Raw genomic sequence first — 17,775 nt, 5'->3', positions numbered from 1 at the left:
CGTAGGATGGTGTTGCACTCATGCCATGTTTGCGGGCTTCCCATGTGCATCTGGTTGGCCACTGTAAGAAAAGGATGCTGAACTAGACAGATCTCTGGCCTGATTCCATAGGTTATTCATATGTTCATTAGGGGGGTTGCCACCAGCATCAAAATGCCAACTCCCACCTGCTTACCTTCTTACTTATCTCCAGTCCATGAGATGGAGCTACCCATAAACTCCTTTCCCTGCTTAGAAACAGTGCTGTTCTTGAATAATGTTGTAGAGAGGATGAGGAGCACCAAACTAGACTTAGTTCGCTCTGCTTGTTATTGGGTCTGGTTTCACCTACTCCCTGATTTCTGCCCCACCAGTGCCAATGGGCACTAACCACCAATAGGCATGTACAAACCAAAATATCTTCAGTTCATTACAGCAACAGACGAAGCCACAATATAGCTGGTACAGGATGCAAGAAAAAACTGGGAGGGTCACACCACCATGCATAATTGTCATTCTGTAGATAGAAGATGCTGCAAAGGTTTTAGTAAAACACAGCTCTTTACAGTTCAACCACAGATTGCAGCCAAGTAGACTAATCCTATGAATGTTTATTCAGGAGTCTTAAACTTTAAAGGAGACTTTCCCCCAATTTGCATAGATATGCAAACTTAATCAAATATAAATTCTAATTTTGAAATTCAGATGGTTTTTATTCAAGAAATTTAAGACTTATTCTGAGATCTTTTTATGACTCTTGGGTTTTACTTTCAGCTTATTTCCATTCACAGTCATTTTTATTTATATTATCCATTTTTTGTTTTTGTTTTTTCCTGTTAACTTTTGCCTTTTGATACTTTTCTTCAGCTACCTATGCCTTAATGGTGAATGACAAGTCTGGGGCAGTCCATCATCTGGTGACCTGTTTATAATCTATCTTCCTCATTTCTTGATTTTAAAATGGCATTTTTTAAACAAATAAAAAGCAGCCCCTTTTCTCACTGCAATGACTAATGGTGCTATGCTTAATATGATGCAATGTTTAATATTCAGGGCTAGTTTTACTGCAGTGCTTTTGGTACAGTAAACCTTTATGCTTTTATGTTTCTCTTTTTTCCTTCAGATTTATTTTATATCAAACATTTTTGTACCCAGCTTTGTTCTTTCTGGATTTCAAGAAGTGTAAAATCAATAGCCATAGCAAGAATACAATGATAAAACAAGAAATAAGATTCCTAAATTAACTTCCAACACTTTAAAGGACCCAGGATGCCTAACAGCAATTAAAAAAAATTATACAAATGTCATAACAACATACAAATATCAGAAAAATACATTTAAATGACAACAAATTTATAACCACTTTTAAAGATACAGTAGGAAAAACAATGAACTCATCCTGTTGATCTTGACCAGCATCACCAAGTGCTGGCAAGATTAATGTGTTTTTAAGCAACATCAAAACTTCAGCAGTAGAGAGGGCAATCCTATCTCAGTGATGGAGGAGTTCCATAAACAGAGGCTCTGCCACCATGCCACCACCCTATGAGTCTCAACCAGGGCTGATCCATCCATGTGTCAAGGTGAGGTGACCACCCTGGGGACAGCTGCCTCCAACAAATACATCACCCACTGCTGCTGCTGCTATGGTGAAAGCAGTGGCTGTGGTGCGCTCCTTGGAAGTTGGATCTGCCATCTCCTTGGCTGTCTCCCCATGCCTCCTCTACAACATCCTACCCCTAGCGAGGAAATGGCAGAAGTTGCCTTCTCCTGGGTTCTGTGCCTGCCCAGCATGATTCAGAGTGTGACCTCCCCTGTGTTAAAATTAAAAGCAACAATATTTTAATTCCCACTTCAGTTGTCGGGTAAGGTTGATTTGACACCCACCCCCTGTTCCCTAAACAGTCGTACACTGGAAGTCAAACGGAATCTGTTCCAGACGTCTGTTTGACTTGCAAAACATTCGGAAACCAAAGTGTGGCTTCTGAATCGGAAGCCTCTAGAAGCCCCATTGGACGTTCGGCTTCCAAAAGAATGTTCGAAAACCAGAACATTCACTTCCAGGTTTCGATCTTTCAGGAGCAGATTTGTTTGGGAGTCAAGGCATTTGAGATCCAAGGTATGACTGGAATGGGTTACTTCCGGGTTTCACCGCTCGCGCATGCGCAGACACTCAAATGAGATCACGCGCATGCGCAGAAGTGGCTAATCACGACCCGCGCATGTGTGGGTTGCGTTCTGCTCAGGATGCTCCGGATCCCGTTTGCATCCAGAGGTACCACCTGTATAGATCTTCATTCACTCCTCCTTCCCTGGTGGAAGCATTTTGTGGTTTACCTCAGGTGCCAAAAGGTCTTGGGCCAGCCCTGCCCTCACCTCTTGGTTTCTGTTGCCCTGTAAACAATGGCAACAGAAACACCACACTGAGCATGTGTCACTCCCCTCTGGAACTAAAGGGCAATTCCCCAGGTTTGCACATGCTCATTGACTAAGAACATTGTTCAGTAACTTGGTTCTGACCTAATGAGAAAAAAGCGCAAATTATAGGTAATATTTTAAACTGGGAAATAATAAAATTAAATGAAAAAGAAATACTGCAGGGCAAGTTGACTTATCAAGCAAAAACAGCTAAGAACAACAGAGCACTGGAAATTAATTCAGTACATGTAGGTTGGCTCCATATCATTCTGACAGGTCTCGCACCTACCAGTCCTTGAAACAAATAATAAAAATTCTTCCTCACCTCTCCCCATCTTCTCCCATATCTATATATACTTAAAAGTCGTTTTCCCAAGAGAACAATTTACTGTTTCCTTGAATTGGGCATCACAGTTGTAGACAGAAGGAATGCAATGACCCCAATAAAGCAAGTTGCCTTGCCCCCAAAAAACTGTCAAAGCTTTCTTCCTTATTGTTTTCTAGGTTAAGGAGTTAGCAAAGTGGGAAACTTACTTATCATACAGAATCTGTCTAACTCCTCGCAAACTTTAAACAGACACACTAAGCAATGATGACAACTTTGGCCAAGATTTCTGTTTGTGTTTGTAAAGAAATGTACTGCTTTAGGAAGAATGTTCCTTCTGTGTTTGTGCTCTCTCTCTCTCTCTCTCTCTCTCTCTCTCTCTCTCTCCTGCTTTCTCCTTTTAAATGTACATTAAAATACACAGGACTCTTGCAAATGTGATTCTTCTAAATGCTAGTGTGGGAGAAATCAAGGTACCATAGCATAATCTAAACTTTCCAGGATAGTTTCCTGTCGGTTTAAGTGGTGTGCAGATAAGAATGTGAAAGTTCACAGAAAATAGCAGAGCCATATATAATGATATATTGATTTTGAAAAAGTTCAGCATGGATGCATGTTTCCCAGCTACAAGTGGGACCTATAACAAAATGTTACTGAATGGAGTGTTGAAAGCTAGTTGTGCCAGCCACTCAGCCATACCCCTTTCAAGAATTCTCCATTCCACCACCACTCCTCCAAAAACAGTCAACATTCCATGAGCACTGAACATGCTCAGGCGTCATTGTGCAGTTTGGATGTTTCATCTTTATTTTTATTTTGTTCTGCTAACTTCAAGCTTCACGAAAGCCTGCTGATTCCTTTCCATGTGTGTGTGGTGACATTTTGGCTATATAAGTATCTTCATTCAGATAATGAGTCTGGTTGTGGTATATAGGATAATAAATCTATAGCATTTTAACTCTCTCTTTTTAAAATAAGAATAAGATTCTGATCTCCTTAAGTTAATTTGCATAACCAGCTTTCCCATTAGAGGCTTCTGAGCACACACATGTGGCGAAACCTGGAAGTATACACGTGTTTGCAAGCCAAAAAGACACAACATGAAACTAACGCAACATGGGGTATGACTGTAGTATAAAATACCTAAAATGTTCATTCAATAGCATAGTAATTGCATCACTAACTTAAGTCTAATTGAGTTCATTGAGACCTTAGTATAACTAGAATCTAGTTTAGAAACACACACACACACACACACACACACACACCTTGTAAAAATATGCAGGAGTGCACCATTCTTGGTTGTGATCTTTCTGTAAGAAAACTATCCCCTTAATTTAAGAAATGGCATTATTGCCTAAAACTGTGCTGATTTTTTCACTGAACTAAATTACTTAATTCTAGATTTTGAAAGATCCTTGTTGAAGGGAGCACTGGAGCTGTGTCCATGATTCATGTTCTTAGCATTATTATGCCATTCTTTATCCTGCCTAATAGTCTACCAAAATATCTGATATCTGAAACTGCCAGCTTTTCAAGGACTGTTTGGGCTTGGATGGTATGTAAAACAGCTTGGGTGCGTGTTTTTTCTGAGTCAGGTGTGCTATTTTTGCTCATATTACTCATTTGAATTTCTAAAGGATCAGCAGCCTGCTTGTCATTGTATAATCCAGGAACGTTAATTAAATAGATCAGCACATAAAAGCAACAATTTTCACCTCAAAAACCAGCATTACACTGAGTAGGTCATGTTTCTTATCTTTAGAGATTGCCAAGAACACTTAAGATGACTATAATTGGGGAGGGGAGGGGAAGGATGTAAGAATCTTTAAAGTTCATCTCAGTGTTCAGCTTTCCATGGTTTATCCGTTCCCTCATTGTGTTATGCATTCTTTTTCGGTATCTCGTCTTTTAATCACGTTTCCTCCAGTTGGAGAAAAAAGAGGATAAAAGCATCCTGAAAGAAGAACGTAAGCAAAGGGTTGATTTTTGCCCTCAGCTATATTTAATATTTGTTTGCTCGCTAGTGATCAGAGGTTTATTTTCAGTTGGCCACAGATTTCTCTTCACAGTCTGGACAGAAAGAAGGTAGAGTAGCAACATGGACTGACTCTGTAAACCACTGCCATGGAATTCAGGGAGACTTCTCCCCCAATGCATTTTCCTGAGTTTTTCAGCCAGTGACTGAAGTGTTTATGAATAAAACTGTCATTTGGACATATGTTGCTTCTATTTAAAACTGCTCTTTCCATGTTTATATACAGTCTGAAAAGAGAGAGAGAGAGAGGATCAGGAAGAAGTCAGGCATTTTTGAGTGTTTTAAAAACAAGTTAAATTTCACTTCATCTACAGAACACTTCAGATTCTTCTGTTTCTGCATTATGCTATTTGTATGTTTCAGCAAAGGATAGAAGCAGGAGTGTCTCTCTCTCTTTTTTTGTTCACTGAAAATGCCATTAGTCATAAATATCAAGATAAGCTTCTGAATTGAGCTTTGTACCATTTAACATGTCAAATCTGAAGATAAGATTGGAGTACACAGACAATTAGGGGTGCCAATTATCTTCCATATATTCAAAGTCATAAAAGTAAAGTAATATGATTTTTCTTTATGTAATACATCAAAGAGAATTATACAGCAAAGACATGAAGCAGTGGTTAACTCTTCCTCCTTTGGAAATTAGTGGCAAGAAACTTCAGGTTTTTCCGCAATATCGACTTTATTCAATCAGTTTAAGAAAAAAACAAACTACAGTGCAATATAGATCCCTATACCCCAAAGATACCCAGCCCCCCAAGGAGGACATGCAATTAAAATCTTAGTTCTTTATTGGCAATGACATCAGCTCCTAAGGTGCAAGAGTCACATGCACTGCTCCTGCAAAATAGCTAGGCATCTCCTTCTGCAGTATTCTCCGACTCAACAGTTGGAGCAACAGCATGACCATGCCTCCATCAGCACATTTAAACCCCCTCTTCTGACGCAGTGTGTTCAAGCCACCAGCAACTTTTCCTGTGTCAGCTCCAGCTACTCCTGTTGCTTTAAGCCCCTTCTCACCATTGGAAACTGTGAGGGACTGTCTCTTCCACCTCTGTACCTTCCTGCAGCTCTTCTGCACCTAGTTGTCTTCTCCTGTCTCTGACTGCCCAGCCTCTTTCTCTTTTCCCACCTCAGAACCCCATAAATCACTGGCCCCTTCCCACTGCTGCCTGCCCCTGACACACTAGCATGACAAATACACCAGTGGAGATTCTGCCAGTGGAGCTATTACGCAGCAAGGATGTACAGAAGACCGGCTGAAATGGGGCGGAAATGTGGGCAGCATAGGGAAGGAATGGACTTATGCTGCATCCTATACAATTTTCATCATCACTATCCAATCTCTCCAAAAGAAGCATGCAAGCCATAGGCATGACCGAAAAGCATGTGTGCTTTTTCCATCGGGGGAATTAATTCTTAATTTTAGAATTTCTCATTGCTGAATTCAACAGCATAATGGAAAAGAGAACCAATGAAAATTTAAAGCTGCAAGCAGAAATTGATCTTTTCCCATTTATATATATATATATATATATATATATATATATATATATATATATATATATGCAGGTTTTGGTGTCTTCGGGTGTCTTCCCGTGTAAGAGTTGGGGTGTCTAGGCGACGTTTCGACGAGGTCTCACTCGTCATCTTCAGGCTGGTGCTTTCGGCTTCTTGTTACTAGAACAGAGCGGGATCTCAGTGTTTGAGTTCCTATAAATACTGTTGAGGGGGTGTGGTGTATAGCCTCCAACGTTCTGGGCAGAGAGGGAGTTCCCAGGTTAGTGTGCCTTTTCTTCTTTTGTTCCTTAATTACTTGAGGGATATCTTGAGTGATTTCTTGAGTGATATTCTGAGTACCACTTAGGAGGGTCATTAGGTGTGGATTAGTTGCTAAAGCTTTCGTGTCTTGACCTCTTGAGCTTGTGAAGAGTTTTTCTGAGAAGATGGCTGTACTGCACTTAGTTGTGCTCTGGCTTGGCTTCGTGTATAGGGGCGAGCTGTGGTTTTGTGCCCTGTGCCAGCCAGATCTGTGTAGGGATTGCAGGGGGGTGCAGCATCCGGAGGTGCCACTATGGTTTGGCTACTGGATGGTGTCTGTACTTTATCTGTGGAGAGGGTCTGGGTTTGGGTCTGGTGTGGTTGATTGGAGATGGCGTTCTGTGTGTCTCTGGTTCTGGTGTCTGGCTGACAAAGACCACTTGACAACTGAGTTACAGAATCTCTCAAATGTGTTAATCGCCAACGGATACCAACAAAACAGGGTTACGAAGCTAATTCAAAAAGAAACACCCCCCAAAAACCAAGACACAGAAGAAAACAATGGCATGGCCCTCCTTCCTTATATCAAGGGCACTACAGATAAAATTAGCAAAATCCTCCATAAACACAATATCAAAACAGCCTTTTGCACCAACCAAAAAATAGCCAATATCCTCAGAAACCCAAAAGATAAAATCCAGTTAGAAAACCAAGGGGTCTATGAAATACCCTGCAAAGTCTGCCCAGCCACGTACATTGGACAAACAAACAGACGAATAAATGCACGTATCGCAGAACACAAGAATGCCGTCAAAAAAGAAGAAAAAACTTCCTCTCTTTACCAACACATGAAAGAAACAGGACACGAAATTAATTTTGCAGATTCCAAATTGCTCTTTAACATGGAACATCACCACAAGAGAATAATCATGGAAGCCATCGAGATAGAGAAACACCCTCACAACATGAACAAGCGTGACGACACGTCCCGCCTGCCAGACATCTGGAAATTAGCCCTCCCCACAAAAACCGACACCAGAACCAGAGACACACAGAACGCCATCTCCAATCAACCACACCAGACCCAAACCCAGACCCTCTCCACAGATAAAGTACAGACACCATCCAGTAGCCAAACCATAGTGGCACCTCCGGATGCTGCACCCCCCTGCAATCCCTACACAGATCTGGCTGGCACAGGGCACAAAACCACAGCTCGCCCCTATACACGAAGCCAAGCCAGAGCACAACTAAGTGCAGTACAGCCATCTTCTCAGAAAAACTCTTCACAAGCTCAAGAGGTCAAGACACGAAAGCTTTAGCAACTAATCCACACCTAATGACCCTCCTAAGTGGTACTCAGAATATCACTCAAGAAATCACTCAAGATATCCCTCAAGTAATTAAGGAACAAAAGAAGAAAAGGCACACTAACCTGGGAACTCCCTCTCTGCCCAGAACGTTGGAGGCTATACACCACACCCCCTCAACAGTATTTATAGGAACTCAAACACTGAGATCCCGCTCTGTTCTAGTAACAAGAAGCCGAAAGCACCAGCCTGAAGATGACGAGTGAGACCTCGTCGAAACGTCGCCTAGACACCCCAACTCTTACACGGGAAGACACCCGAAGACACCAAAACCTGCATTCCTGTACCCGTGAAAATCTACGAAAGCAAATATATATATATATATATATATATATATATATATATATATATATATATACACACACACACACACATATATATATGCACATATGTATATGTATAAGATTATACAGGTGGCCAACCTGTATAAATCAAACTCTAAGAAGATTGAGCCTTCCTTCTCTTAGAAATGTCTCATTTTCCCCACTTCAGTGTGGTGCAATCCATTTACACCAAATAGTATACCATAGAAGATATCAATAGACTGTGGAATCAAATGGCTTTATAATCTGGTGAATTTAAGAAGGTTCCCCAGCAGGATTCATATCACTATCATTTTGAAGTCCAGATCCAAACCTCATTGGTTATGATTGATGAACTATGATTGCACTGATGTTGTATCATATAAATATTTGTCACCCTATTTTTGATGTAAACATGTACTGACTAACATGCTCTGCTTTCCAAAGTGCCCACTGGAGAAAAGTAATAATGCTATCACCAGTCATATTCTAGGGGGAAATGCACATGGTACAAAATTTAGAATATTATTATATATCTAGTTAAAAGCGCTCAGTCTAAAGCCCAGAAGAATTCTGTCATTGTCACCTTTCATAGATTCCAGTTTTCTTCACAGCTCAGATTAAAGTGACACTTTCTGATGAAAGCTGAGTTATTAAGAATACTCTCATGGAAGTCTGTTCCACTGAATTCAGTTAAATGGGTTTAGAAATGAGGCAAAGTATGTGAGGTTACAACCTTTTACTGGGCAACCTTCATTGCTCAAATTAGAAGCATACCTGTGCACATTTGATTATGAATAAAGTCCACTAAACGTACTTTGTGAGACTGGAGTCAGCATTGTCACTCAGGGGGATGAAGCAACTTCAGGCAGCCCCATGGAATGGTGGTGGTCAATTTAGTGGGTGAGATCTGGGCAGCTTAGGATACATTGGATCTCCAGTTCAGCTTGCTGATTCCCAGCTCATTAAACTCCAAACCCTGGCACAGCTGAAGATACACTTATGTAACTTACTGAGTCAGGGCTTAACCAGTTGAGCAGAGACAGGCTGACTTCAGGTTGGTGCAAAAAAAAACCCCAAAGTGGATGTGATGGGGGTGAAACAAAAGAAGACTTAGGCTGGATCCTAAGTTCAGTTATGTGTACTGGAAACTTAGCACACTATTTTAAAGGCTTGTTTGCCCTCTGTTAGGCTTAGACAGAGCAACAGCAGCTACCCTGCTGCTGGATGGCATTTGGATCTGGTGTAACATTAACTGAACACCTCTGTGCTTTATGCCAGCTTCTTCAGCATATGATTGCTCCCTAAGGCAGAAATTGATATCTGTGTGGCGCAGGAAGGCTTGTAAAGTGTTCTCCTGTATGTGTAGTGCCATTTGAGATCAGCTTCAGGTAGCAAAATGTCATGGGCAGAAAAGCCAAATTCTCATGTGATGTCACCAAGCCTGCGGTGGCATTTCATGAGATGTTGGCGAAGCCTTGTGACACTTAAAGTTGCCTTATGTACCTTTAGCAGTAATGGAGAGGAGGGCATTTCAGCAGTGGTAAATCTATTTCATCACCACTTTACCACATGCTGAACTCTTCACAGATCCATTCAGGCCTCATCCTCAGTTTGATTCCAAGAATTGGCCTTGACATTTATTATAATCTGCATTTATTTTCTCTCTGTGTTTAAGCAAACATCATCCTCAAATGAAGTGACTTGCACTGCCTCTTATGCAAAAGGCTGATTATTAAAATGATCTGCTGCTGGTTTTGGATTTTCAAATAAATTTGGTTCCATGGTAATTCTACTGCGCAAATGGCAAGGGCTGTGTCACACTTTGCTGTTCTGCAAGATTGCATTGGCCAGTTGACAAGTGAGGAAACAATAGACAACTCAATACTTTCAGTGTGCAACAACATAAAATGGATGGTGTGTGTGTGTGTGTGTGTGTGCAGGGACGCGGACTTAGAAAAAATATTGGGGGGGCCCGGGAAAGCTCATGAATAATAAATAAGCTCATGAATATGCAAATAAAGTGGCTCCAGCCCTAAATGGGGCAAGCCACGCCCCCCCAGCCAGCCGATTGGCTGGCTGGGAGGTGTGGCCAGTCGGGATTCCCCTGTTCTCGCGGGATTTCCGGCAGTGCCTCCGATTAGGGCGCGCGGCTGGCTGGCTGGCGAAGGAGCAGGTGAGGAGGAGGCGGGGGACGGCGGCGGCGCTCTGCTGAAAGGGCGCCCGCCCGAGATTATTGGGGGGGCTGAGCCCCCCAAAAAAATTTTTTGAGGGGGCTCGAGCCCCCTCAAGCCCCATGGAGTCGGCGCCTATGTGTGTGTGTGTGTGTGTGTGTGAGAGAGAGAGAGAGAGAGAGAGAGAAGAAAGAAAGAAAGAAAGAAAGAAAGAAAGAAAGAAAGAAAGAAAGAAAGAAAGAAAAGATGGAGGTTTATCTTCACTGTTTTATAGGATGTCAGCTTTTAAAAACACTCATGAGGATGGTCTGTTTATCCTCTGTATTCATAGTTTATCTTCTTAGGAACAAAATTATAGCCTCATAAAGTTATGCAATGGAACTGTAACTGTTTAATTAGAATTCAGCATAAAGTATTGTAGACACTTCTCTAAAATTGATTGTTTTGGTTAATTGCTAGTAATAAAATAATATTAAGCACATTCGTTGATTAAACTTTTATATGCAAAAATACTGTAAGAATATGAGCAAATAATATATATGGTGCAATTATTACATGCCCATAAGGACTTATTTAATTTTATAAGGCTTGTTAAATGCTGAGTATTCTTTTTTCCAACTCTATAATAAGATGCTCCTAGCTGCAGTGAAATAAGTGGTTTCTGCAGGAACGTGTATTGGATAATCTCAGTGCTTGTAGCATTATTTGATTTATAAATAGGTCAATGTTTCAAAAAGATAGCTTTCAGGCAATAAAACAAGCAGTGAGATTATTTCAAACAAGTGAGAATAAAACCACTAGTTAAATATGATAAATTCTCATTGACCCTACACCGCATGAATGGAGACAGAAATAACTTGGTGGGTTTAACCATCTTATCTTTATATTCTTACATATCTGCAACTAAACTAGTTAAGGCTAAATAATTATCCTACTTGCTCCCAAGATTAGAGTTACAAACCCTCATTTTCAGCAACTCTCCTTGGGGTGAGAGAAGCTGAAAGGGATGGTACCTACTATATGAAATTAGCTGAGGCTGGTGAGAACTCCTCTAGGAATGACTAGGGCAAAAAAAGACTGATATTATGTTGTTGTCGTGTCTGACTCTTCGTGACCCCATGGACCAGAGCACGCCAGGCACTCCTGTCTTCCACTGCCTCCCGCAGTTTAGTCAAACTCATGCTGGTAGCTTCGAGAACACTGTCCAACCATCTCGTCCTCTGTTGTCTCCTTCTCCTTGTGCCCTCCATCTTTCCCAACATCAGGGTCTTTTCCAGGGAGTCTTCTCTTCTCATGAGGTGGCCAAAGTATTGGAGTCTCAGCTTCATGATCTGTCCTTCCAATGAGCACTCAGGGCTGATTTCCTTCAGAATGGATAGGTTTGATCTTCTTGCGGTCCCTGGGACTCTCAAGAGTCTCCTCCAGCACCATAATTCAAAAGCATCAATTCTTTGGTGATCAGCCTTCTTTATGGTCCAGCTCTCACTTCCATACATCACTACTGGGAAAACCATAGCTTTTACTATACGGACCTTTGTTGGCAAGGTGATGTCTCTGCTTTTTAAGATGCTGTCTAGGTTTGTCATTGCTTTTCTCCCAAGAAGCAGGCGTCTTTTAATTTCGTGGCTGCTGTCACCATCTGCGGTGATCATGGAGCCCAAGAAAGTAAAATGTCTCACTGCCTCCATTTCTTCCCCTGCTATTTGCCAGGAGGTGATGGGACCTAGTCAAGGTTAATTGTAAAAGAAGAGGGAGTGTCATTAGCTTTAAGCCTGTTTGATGCTATTTCAGGACTCCAAGATTCTATAGTGTGACAAGGTTGCTTAGGATAAGCTTTCCTACAGCATAGGTTTTTATTATTATAATTATTCATTTTTAGTAAAGTCCCATCTGCTTTTATTTACTCCCAACTCCACTGCACCTGCCAGTTGAGATCTGTACATGGTTTGATGCAAATGTAGCAATCAATGAGTCCTTAATACCCAGAAAAGCAGATAGGCAAAAAAAGAGTCTTTCAGTTAAGTGGTCAGGCTGCTGCTACAGGAAATTTGATGAGGCCTCATTGCCTTAAATTAGGGTGGACATGTCTAACCTTCATTGGCCAGGCTGCAATGTGGCAACATCACCAGGCCAGTGTGTCCCATGTCTCCAGCACAGTGGAGAACATTAACAGATTCACTAAGCAAAAGAGTTGTATAATTCTTGCCTCTCCTAACTACAAATTATATTATTTTCAGGTAAAAATGTAAAATAAACAATGATTTGTTGAAGGACATTCAGACATGGTTCAAATTTAGCCCTAGTTATACTGGATTTCTGAAATTTGATTTAAAATACTTCTAGAAAAAGCCCTCTCCCCACTTTTAAAAATACTCACCCCCCCAAAAAAAAACCACTTACCACAATGCTGTAGCACTCTTTCCATTCATTTTAATAAACACACAGTAGTTAGGACTCTTAAAAGGCTACACAAACCTAAGGGGAAAAATAAGAGAAGACAAACAAATTGAATAATGAATCATTAATGTTTATTCTTATCTCAGATTATTTTTATTCAAATAATATCTTTCTGTTTTCTAAGAAACAACTAAATTGGATAAAATGCCCTACCACTCAGCCAAGAAAAGAGGAAAGTATAGGAAAGCTGATTCACACTAATAACAATGACATCCAAATAGGGTTAGGGAGGTGACAAAAACAGCTGAACTGAGACAAGTAGACTAAAGTACTGGTTTCAATTGTTTGGAAACAAGACAATAGCCCACTGGTCTTCTAAACACCATTCTTTCCCAGACAGAACTCAAAAAGGAAGAATGGACATATGCTAAACAAGGTTACTGCAAAATCCCTTCCCCAATTCACAGCCATTGAAGTGTTCTGGGAAAATAATTCAGTTTGATTAAAACCTAGACCTGTCCATCAAAATGAAAACTGCCCCTACACCTCCATGTCCATGATGCTCAGATCAGAATGTTTTCCGAGTCAACTTGGCTTTGCTTTTTTAAAAAAGAAAAATGCAGCGATCCCTTCATTTCAAATGACACCCAAGTCCAAAGAGTGACTCAGGACTTTAGAGAACCCATGAGGTCTGACTCAGGCATGTGAAAATCTCACCTGAATCATCCCTATTGCAATTTTGCCTCAAGCATTTAGTATGGATATAAATTTCATGCAATTGAATGTTGCAGGAGATTATAGAAAAATGTTTGGGCTTGGTTGGTGGAATGTGTTTTATCTTCCCAAAAACAAAATAGGGTAAGGAAGTGGTACTGTTGTCACTATTATTTCCACATTAGGACACAGGTGGCTCCGTGGTCTAAACCACCAAGCCTCTTGGGCTTGCTGATTGTAAGGTTGGCAGTTCAAATCCTTGTGAAGAGGTGAGATCCTGTTGTTTTGTCCCAGCTCATGCCAACCTGGCAGTTGGCAGGAAAGCATACCAACATGAGTAGATAAATAGGTAGGAACGCAAATAGTGTTTCCATGCGCTATGGCATTCATCATGGTGTTCCGTGCACCAGAAGCAGTTTAGTCTTGCTGGCCGCATGACCCGGAAAAGCTGTCTGTGGACAAACGCCGGTTCCCTTGGCCTGAGATGAGCACTGCACCCCATAGTCGAATTTGACTGTACCTAACCGTCCAGAGGTTCTTTACTTTTACCCCTTACCTATTATTTCCATTGTAAATTAATTGAACCAGTACACACACTGTTTGGTGTGCTCACTATTCCAAAAGGAAGTGGATTTACAGTTAGGAGAGCTTGAAAAGGATCTTGAAGTTTATGCCATGCAAGTTCATATCTATAGATATAGGTAAATAACCAGCCATTAGCCTATTTACCATGTACCATTAGTGGCAGCAGTTGCTCAAGATTCAAGGAGGAGATTTTTTACCATCCTGACTAGCTAAGATGCTTTGAACTAGCGATACAGCTCAGGACCATATGTTTGCGAAGCATGTATTACTGAGCTATGGGCCTTGCCACACAACATGCAAGACAAGGCCTGGTGAGCTAGTTGAAATCCTCTAAATTCTACACAAGGGCTTATTCTTTCTCTCCCCCCCCCCCCCGAAACCAGAGCATATTTTGTGCTAAAGCGTTTGCATGGCGATAAACAAGGAACCCAATTATGCTGTTTTTACAGAGTCATCTTAAAACAACCCAACATCTTGTACAGGCAGTAAAGTCCACAAATGACTTCAGAAGAAAGTGTTCATAAATAAAAGGAGAGGTGTTCTGAATAAAAATGATAAAACTGACATTTTCTCACCCAGCTTGCTAACAGAATATTCACCTTTTGTAAGCAGGAGAATATGGAGTCAGGTGTTCATGAGAATAAAAGTATCCGTAACTTGTTGAGGATTTTAACTGCCAGATAATCTACAGTTTGCTAAGAGTGCAACTGGAAAGGGGTTCAAATCTCAGATAGATGATAAATGTGCTTGAAGATATTCATTGTATTAGGCACTCACCAAATCGTTATGTGAGAAAAGAACTGTCCCAATTTTATCATAAAAAAATGCAATCTCAAGAGGTCAGGTCATTTGCCCTTTATAATAAATGAAAATATGGCCAAGAAATTGAAGCTGTAATTTTATTCCCAATTTTTTACTTCTAGCAGTTTCTGGACAATGGTTTAGCGTTTGATCAACTGGTGAAGAGTGCTTTGCACACTATGACTGTGAAGGAGAAATATCAATATAATGATTCTCCAAAGCCCCTTGCAATGGAGAATGCAGTAACATGTAAATGTGAGGCTCCCAGTAGAGAAGATGCTCTCATTGTTTCACACAGGAAAGCCTTGGAGAGAAAAATACATTTCCCCCGAAATGTCATCTAACAGATGAGGCTAGATGCAGGTTCATATGAAGGGACCTTTAGAAACATTTTTAGAATAATGTTTTTCACTCATGCCATACCATTCTTATGCCAACCCTTTCTACAAATATAGGAAAAAGCCAAGAAAGTTGATCAGGGAAGAGGGCTTGATATCTGTTGTGAATAGCTTCTGTGTCTGATAAACATGGAAAGCTATTACATGGATTCTATGCATATTTGCTAGGTAGAAGATTCTGGTGAATAATATAACACAGGAGCCACCCATATGATGCTAAGTAGTGTCCATGAAAGGTCACAGTAATATCCCCTCAAAAATCCACAGAGAGACTGTTTGCTCTTCCTGCTCAGTTCCTGTATGAACTGGCTCAGCCTCTCCTGCCTTAAATATACTCATATTTCCTATACAGTGGTACCTTGGGTTAAGTACTTAATTCGTTCCGGAGGTCCGTTCTTAACCTGAAACTGTTCTTAACCTGAAGCACCACTTTAGCTAATGGGGTCTCCTGCTGCTGCTGCGCCACCAGAGCATGATTTCTGTTCTCATCCTGAAGCAAAGTTCTTAACCCGAGGTAATATTTCTGGGTTAGCAGAGTCTGTAACCTGAAGCGGATGTAACCTGAGGTACCACTGTATTTCCCTTCTACAACTGGTTGAGCTAGGGATATGAGCTGTGGCATTAATCAAGCCAGATACCTCAGGAAATCAAATGTGGCTTCATGACAGCCTCAGTTTGTGACCCTTATGTAAATAGAATTCACCAAAAGTGAGAGTTTAATGGACAGCATTAGCTTAGGTCCGTTAGTATGATGAACATTGGATGCAACTCCAGGATTGTTGATGATGCAATGGCCGCTTGCGCCTTTCTGGGTGGGCAGAGTTTGCGGCCCCTTGCAGTCCGACTCCATCCCTGGCAGCCATGAATCACAAGCTTGGCCATCCAATGAGATTCTGGCCAGCTGCACTACAGGGTGGAATTGTCGCCAAAACATCAAAATTGAACGGGCCAATGAGGAGCCTGCTTCAAAATCTGTCTGAGGACTGAGAAGCTGCTTTGGAACATTGCAGCATATGAGCTTTAGGACAATCAGGAAAAAGGGAATTGTAGTCTGTTCCTTTCTGAAGTGATCCTGTCCTTATCAAAAAGTCCCACCAAGGCTTGGAATGTGCCATTTTCTTTTAAACAAGTCAGAATATGCCTTTGATATCTTCAAAAACATGCTGTTCAACCATGAAAGAAGTTTAGAGTCAGTGTGGTGTAATGCTTAGTTATCATGTCCGACTAAGCTTTCAAAGTCACACATACAATCATGGAACTCACTGGCTGGCCTTAGTTAAGTTACCAACTGTCACCCTAAATGACCTCAAAGGGTTGTTGCAAGAATAAAATAGGAGTGGGTACCCTATCTTGTGCCCCTTTTCAAAAAGGGGAATATCAAGGTAATAGATAGATATGTCAACATAGATTTTGAAGCGACAAGGCAAATCTGTTAAATCAGTCATATTAATTTATTGCACAGAGGCATCACTTAAAAAATTAACTGCCATTTGGAATAAAATGACACATATCCTTATAACAAACCTCTCTTTCTTTGGATTAATGTGGGGGGTTTTATCCATGAAATCAAAACATCAAATACCCAAATTGTGGAATAAAGATAAACAGTCATTTTTCTACCCTCAGGGAAAGTCTGTCCCTGAATTACTATCCCCCCCCCCTCAAAGCCTTGTCCTCCCTGCCTTATCTGACTATCTGAACAGTGCTTTGCCCCTTTAAAAGTCCCTCAGCACAAGAAATGAAGTGTTACGAATAACAGCTCTGTAATTTCAATATGAGATACATTTCTCATTTTAAGAGGTTTATTACAAAGGTCACTGCTGAATGAATAACATGTGGAAATAAGATATTTAATAGAAGTGCACAGAACTGCAACAGCTCTCTAAAATCGAAGACCAAAAGAGGCAGCTAGGATCATTTGAAGGACAGACATACAAGTTGCTGTTTTAATGTAACATTCCTTGTAGTAGCTGTTTGCTTGATATTTTCCCTTGTTATCGAACTTCAGAGACTCACTGGTGGTAGCTTTACTGCCTTAAAGTAGAAATTTAAAGGCTACTATATCTCAAAGAAAAGGTAGACACAACTATCTGGTGAGAACAAGAGATTGGTAGATAAATGGATTAATGTTTAACAGAAGCCCAGGCTGTCGTTTATATGAAAGATCTTTTACATCAGGGAGGTGGATTATGAATGCTTCCATTTCTGTCTGACAGTTAGGGGAGGATAAGCAGGGAAAAAAGGCCTCCTATAATCAACCAAACAATGTGTTTTTAGCAGACTTACAAGAAAAAACACTTTCTGTGCTCTTCTTATCTGCTTATTCGCTTGCTATTTCCTGCTTCTTTAGTTGAAAGGGAAAGCTGATGGAATTTTTGGCGGCTAAAGAAAGAACTCAAAGGGCAAGAGAGCCTTTGCTCAGACCTACAAAGTTTTGGCCAGGTGACAACCTTTAGTAGAACAAACGGGAAATGCAGATGAAAACACTGTTGAAACCATCTGTCCTCTGCAAC

The 17,775-nt window shown here is 40.8% G+C and overlaps 1 long non-coding RNA gene across 1 annotated transcript in view; it reads right to left on the bottom strand.

The window, feature by feature from the left end:
- The window catches only part of LOC308593366, a 30,330-nt gene extending 13,841 nt beyond the window's left edge, over positions 1 to 16,489 (bottom strand). The window contains exons 1-2 of the long non-coding RNA XR_014010921.1: positions 16,358 to 16,489; positions 12,768 to 12,842 (exon numbers count right to left, since the gene is read on the bottom strand). This is a non-coding gene — a long non-coding RNA (uncharacterized lncRNA). The remainder of the gene's footprint in view (positions 1 to 12,767; positions 12,843 to 16,357) is intronic.
- Between the last annotated feature and the right edge of the window lie 1,286 nt (positions 16,490 to 17,775).

Source organism: Podarcis bocagei (genome assembly GCF_964188305.1).
Source record: "Podarcis bocagei genome assembly, chromosome: 8".
In the NCBI taxonomy this organism is placed as follows: Eukaryota; Metazoa; Chordata; class Lepidosauria; order Squamata; family Lacertidae; genus Podarcis; species Podarcis bocagei.
This window is presented reverse-complemented; position numbering and strand designations above follow the sequence as displayed.